Below are 6,936 nucleotides of genomic sequence, written 5' to 3'. Positions count from 1 at the left end.
AAGTGAGGTTAATTTTATCCAAAGTTAAAGAAACTGAACTGAGTCTATATCAGGAATATCTCATTTCTAATGCAATCTGTTTTTATTTTGGCCAATTCCTTCAAAGAATATTTTAGTGGAAAGGTAACTTGAAGAATCAAGGCTAATAATTGACATTGACAAAGTAATATCAGAAATATTTTTAAGTAGTGGTAGTGTAGCTTTTATGAACTCCTAGGTCTTATATTTTAAGGCAAAATAAAATGAATTTAGTTTAACTTTGTATCTTAAAGGCCACAATGGCCAAAGCATGACTGAATACATGTCACTGGTCAGATCCTCCACATAACACGAGTGTATATTCATATACAGTACTTAAGGAAATGGACTATTGCTTCAAACTCCCATTTTAAAAATCAAAATATTTACTGTCTAGGAAACCTTAAGAATATTTATTTACTTTCTTGGCTCAGTGCTGTCACCTGAGTTTCAGAAAGAGTTTTAGTATTTATCTCATGAAATACAATATGAGGTGTTTTAAACAATACCTAGTATATGGTAAGTGCTCCATTGAGGTTACTATTGTGATCAGATCTGCACTTGAAGTTATAAATGTCTATGATGTCTTCAGATATACAGATCGCAGGGTAGCCACTGCTACTTACTTACTGAGTCTTAAGTAATTTGTAGGTCTACTAAATCCACTCTCACCCTGGTTTCAGTCAATGCATGAGTAAATCAAATAGAGAAGGGGATTTGGACACTCAAGATTTTATGTTCCATAGAACTGAGGGTCTGCACAGTGATACGCAAAATTAGGTTAAATATTTTTAAAGAGCACCTATGGTTGTCTGGCTATTTCACTTCACACAGAATTATAACACTGAAGTTTAGATGATAAATGACAAAGGAACAAAATTTTTATGTGTTTAATAAAAAAGACACTTGAAAATGAGCATGAAAATAAGTGTTCTCAATCTCTCTCTCTCTCTCTCTCCCTCTCTCTCTCTCTCTCTCACACACACACACACACACACACACACACACACACACACACGCACACAAAGAACATTAGCTTCCAGTAAGATCAGGGGCTGTAACAGTTAACTTCTGCTCTACCTTTAAATATTCTTTCATTTGTTTACACAGACTTGTCAAGAGTTTTTGTGTGTGTGTGTGTGCAAACTCTTGATTTTCAGAGAAATACAAGGAATCAGAGATCATATTTGAGTTCTAATTTTGCAGAAAAATATATAAGTAAATAATAATATTATAAGAGTAGTTTGACATATAACTAAAGATGATATGTTGTATTTTAAATCTTTCAAGTAATGAGTACTTATTATATACAAATAGTTACTATATAAAGAAACAAATGAAGAGTAAACTAAATCTATTTTTACACTTTAAGATAAAAAACCTGAAAAATAATACAGTAATTTTTTTCTTCATTGTGCATAAACACTGCTTCTTCAATTTTTGTAATAATTTCTTATGTGTTTTTGAACACATGAAATACAAACTCAAAATCAGAAATGGATACCATACTCTTTGTACTGTGCAAAAAAAAGAGCCACAGTTGATGGCTGCCAGGGGAAATGTGTTGGAAAGATTGATGAGGATAGTTTACCCTTTTCATTTTTTCTGCCATTAATAAACCCATACGGGGTGGCAGGAGATTTCTCACTGACGGTGCCCCTTGATTCTGAAGATACGTAATGGAATGGTTTGGGCCTTTCAGTTCAAGGAAGAATAACTTGTTAAATTCGTAATTCTCCATCTTTCTTTTCAGAGTTATTTTTTTAAACGTTAACTTCCTAGTTTGAATTTTCTATTTTATTTTTTTCTCCTAAAGTCTTTGAAAAAATTAAAAATTATTTCTTGTGATGATTAAAAATAACAAAGTAATTTCTTAGGAATAGGGGATACTTAATTGGGGAGATTTTGCCCCAAAGAGAATGTTGTCAGTAGTCCGAAGGGGAATTATTCTCCTTTTCTTTGACAAGCAGAACAAGTAAAATAAAATAAGTAGAATTATATATTGCACATTTTAATTACTATCTGTCAAATGCAGTGAAAAAAATGGCTTAAATATGTTCTCTGCCCCAGTCCCTATATATTTAGTTCTTCTTGTCTTTCACCTTCAGTTTTATGAAGGCTGAATTTTATGTTCAAAATGAGAAAGAATTCTTATTTTAATGTTTTGGGGTCTCCTTTTTTACGAAACTCTGTCTAGACAAATGTTTTTACTATTTCTGGGAGGGAAAATTCTCCAGTCATTGCTCTTAACATTATTTTTTTTTAAATGTTGTTAGTGCCATTATGCTTAGGAGTCAAATTGCTGTCTCACTTTTTTCTTAATTTTTTTTGCCTGTCACCATTATCTATAATCCTGATATCTTTGGATACATAAAAATATATTGTTATGTAGAAAAAGTAATTAAGGTGTTCTTATTAATTCCAAAGATGGTAAAATTAAGATAACTTGAAGTAACTTGCAGAGATAGTTGAGTAACAAAAGTCCAGGCTGTAAAACATTAAACATTGATCAGTTACATCTCCTAAACATCGCAGCTGGGGACCAAACCCACAGTCTAGGCATGTGCCCCAATCAGGAGTGGAACCTGCAATCTTTTGCTTTGCAGGATGATGCCCAACCCAGTGAGCCACACTAGTCAGAGCTGTTTTAGTCTTTATCTTAATCATGAAGTCACTAAGTTTTTTCCTTTTATTCTGTGGTCTGTGTTTCTTTGTGTCTTCTATTAAATCTTGGCATTTCTTTTTTGGATTATTAATTCCATCCACTCTTGCCTTCTTTCAGCTTCAAGTAAAGAGCACCATGCTATCTTTAATCTTTTGGATGCATGTAAAAATCTAAGTGGTCAATGTAAGAAGCAAAAAATCTAAGTGGTCAATCTATGCGGTGAAAAACAATTCAGCATGACATACTGTGTAATATCTGCAGTTCATTGTTGCATAAAAGAAAGTGACCTTGTGGAGTAACTGGAGAACCCCATTCACAAAAAAGAGGACCAACATTAACTGTCTTTTCATTATTTTGTTACATCTCTTACTTCATTCACAGCCTAATATTTCTGTCTATACATGCCTCTGATGAATAAAGGATTAAATACAACATATTTCAGCACAAATAACTTATAAACATTGTGTCTTCTTGGAAGAAAGATTCAGAATACAGAGTGGAGTTTTGAACTCAGGGACAGAAGCAGAGTGAAGAAGAGTCTGTGATGGAACTGTGTTAAATGAGATTGTGGGTCAAATTCTACTTTCAGTATGCTGCTATAAAGACCAATGCGCAGGTTTTGGTGTGGACATAAGTTTTCAGCTCCTCTGGGTATATACCACAGATTATGATTCCTGGGTTGTATGATAACAGCATGTTTAGTTTTGTAAGACACTACCAAACTATCTTAAATGTAGTCACTCCATTTTGCATTCTCACCAGCAACAAATGAAAGTTCCTGTTAATCCATTTCATGTCTTCAGCATTTGGTGTTGTCAATATTCAGTTTTTAGCCCTTGTAATAAGTGTGGGATGGTATCTGATTGTTGTTTTAATTAATATAGCATGTAATTTAGAAAATATTTCTGTATGCTGATTTTCCATCTATACGTCTTCCTTGGTGAGGGGTCTATAGAGGTCTTTTGCCCACTAGTGTATCAAATTATTTATTTGTGTACTGTTGAGTTTTAAGAGTTCTTTGTATATGTTGAAAAATAGTCTTTTATTAAATGTCTCTTTTGCAAATATTTCCCCTACTCTTGCTTGTTTTTTCATTCTCTTCACATTTTCTTTCACAGAGAAAAAATTTTTAAATTTTATTTTATTTTAATGAAGTCCAATTTATTAATTATTTCTTCAATGGGTTATGCCTCTGATGTTTAGACATCTAAATTCTCATCACCATACCCAAAGTCATCTATGTTTTCTCTTATGTCCTAGGAGTTTTTGTGTTTTACGCTTAGGTCTGTAATCCAATTTAAGTTCATTTTTGTGAAGGGTACAAGCTCTGCCTCTAGATTTGTTTTTTTTTGCATGTGGCTGTTCCAGCACCATTTGTTGAAAAGGCTATCTTTGCTCCATTATATTGCTTTTGCTCCTTTGTCAAAGTTTTCTTTGCTATTTTTATGTGGATCTATTTATATGTACTCTATTCTGTTCCATCAATCTATTTGTCTATTCTTTTGCCAACATCCCCATTGTCTTGGTTTCAACAGTTTTATAGTATGTCTTGATGTGAGGTTGAGGCAATCCTCTTACTTTATTCTTCTCCTTTAATAGTGAGTTGATTGTTCTGGGTCTTTCCCTTTTCCAAATAAATTTTTAAAGCATTTTTTAATATTGTACTTATTTATTTAGAGAGAGGGGAAGAGGGAGAGAAAGAGAAGGAGAGAAACCTCAGTATGTGGTTGCCTCTCATGTGGCCCCCACAGGGGACTTGGTTTGTAACCCAGGCATGTGCCCTGACTGGGAATTGAACCAACAACCCTTTGGTTCACAGCCCACGCTCAATCCACTGAGCTACACCACCCAGGGCTCCAAATAAATTTTAGAATCAGTTTGTGAATATATACAAAACAGTTTCCTGGGATTTTGATAGGAATTACATTGAATCTATAGAACAAGTTGGGAAAAACATACATCTTGACAGTTTTGGGTCTTCCTATACATGAACATGGAATTTATTTAGTTCTTTAATTTCATTCATCAGAGTTTTGTACTTTTCTGAACATAGGTATTTTACATTCTTTTTAGATTTATAGCTAAGTAATTCACATTTGGGGTAAATAGTATTATGATTTTACTTTCAAATTATTTATTATTGGTATATAGAAAGGTGGTTGACTCTTATATATTAATCTTATATCCTACAGCCTTGCTGTAATTGTCCATTAGTTTTTGGGGGGTTTGGAGGTAAGAGTATACAGGAAGTTCCTTCAGATTTTCTACATAGATGATCATGTCATCTGTGAACAGTGACAATTTTATGTCTTCTTTTCTAACCTGAATACCTTTTATTTCTTTTTTTTTATCTTGTTGCATTAGCTAGAGTTTCCAGTATGATGTAGAAAAGAGGTGGTAAGATGGACACCCTTGCCTTCTAGTTCATGTTAGTGGAGAAGATTCAAGATTCTTACCATTATGATGTTAACTGTAGAAATTTTGTAGATTTTTAAAATCAACTTGAGAATGTTACCCTCTACTCCTAGTTTACTGAGAATTGTTATCATGAATGAATGTCAGATTTTGTCAGATATTTTTCTGCATATGCTGAAATAATCAAATAGTTTTTATTTTTTTAGCTTGTTGATGTGATAGATTACATTAATTGATTTTTGAATGTTGAGCCAGTCTTGCATACCTAGGAAAAATCTCACTTGGTCATAGCACATAATATTTTATACAGTGTTTGATTTGATTTGCTAGTATTTTGTTGAATTTTGCATCTATGTTTACGAGTGATATTAATCCATAGTTTTCTTTTAATGCCTTTGTCTGGTTTTGATATTGAGACACATTTTTAACTGATAATTTTTTTATATCAAAACTTACCCCAAACATTATATTTTATAATGGAATATTAAAGATTTTTCTCCAAGTTCAGAAAAAAATTTTAAATGTCAATTTAACAACACTTCCATATTTTATACTTCACAAGTGATATAATGTAAGAAGAACAACAAGTAGTATAAAAACAAAAGAAAAATATGACTACATAACTAGCAAATTTTTAAAAAATCTATCAGTTACTAAAATAAATATATCACTTTAACAAGGTCACTAAACAAATTTAATACTAAAAAGTAAACTGTATTATTGTTGATCAGAAACAAATTAAAAATAAAAATTTTAAATTATGTTCTTCAGAGCGGCATTAAATAGCTAAGAATTTTCTAATAAAATGCATTCCATCTATAATGAAAACTATAAGATATTACAAATAGAAATTTTAAATGTAATCTAAACAATATTACTTGCTAATGTATTAGGAGAATTGTGTTGTAATTTTTTTTATTTTCCACAAATTGATCTATAGATTCAAAGAAATTCAGTTAAAATTTCAGCAGGCTTCTCTTCACTCCTTGAATTGACAGTTTAATTCTGAAATATGTATGGAAAATGCAAAGAACCAGAAAAAGACAAGATATCTTTGAAAAGAACAAAGTTGAAGAACATATTCTACTCAATACTCAGCCCTAATATAGCCATGGTAATTAAAAGAGTATGATATTGATGCAAGGATTTATTAAGAGTTAGAACAAAACAGAAGCCTAGAAGTAGAACTACATATTTAGAATCACTTGATTTATAACATGGGTGAGATTGCAAAGGATAGAGGAAAAAGTGAAGTTTTAATAAATAATAACTTTTACTTGAATATCGTGGGAAAAATTGTATCTTGACTCCTAATTCATAACATATACCTAAGAAACAGTTCCAGATAGATTATGTATATAAATATGAATGATAAAACAGTAAGCAAAGAGCATTTTGATGACCTGGAATACCAAATATATTATTTAAAAACTTTGAAAAAAACAATAAAACTTTGTATTAATTACCCATTTTCCTTCTAAACAATTTTCTTCCTTTTTTACAATTATAATTTTTTGATTATGTTATTATAGTTGTACTGATTTTCTCCCTTTGCCCCTGCTCCACCCAGCACCCCCAACTCCCTCAGACAATTCCCCCACCAGTGTTCATGTCCATGGGTCATGCACATAAGTTCTTTGGCTACTCTATTTCCTATACTGTACTTTACATCCCCATGGCTATTCTGTAACTACCTATTTATCCCTTCACCCATTCCCCCACACCCCATCCATCTGGCAACCATCAAAACTCTCTTCATATCCATGATCCTGTCTCTGTTCTCCTTTTTTCTTTAGTTTGTTTTTTAGATTCACCTGTATTTAGATGATATATACATA

The sequence above is a fragment of the Phyllostomus hastatus genome, unplaced genomic scaffold (genome assembly GCF_019186645.2).
Source record: "Phyllostomus hastatus isolate PE091 unplaced genomic scaffold, TTU_PhHast_1.1 phas_contig_40, whole genome shotgun sequence".
NCBI classification, from domain to species: Eukaryota; Metazoa; Chordata; class Mammalia; order Chiroptera; family Phyllostomidae; genus Phyllostomus; species Phyllostomus hastatus.
Note: the sequence above shows the minus strand (reverse complement) of the source record.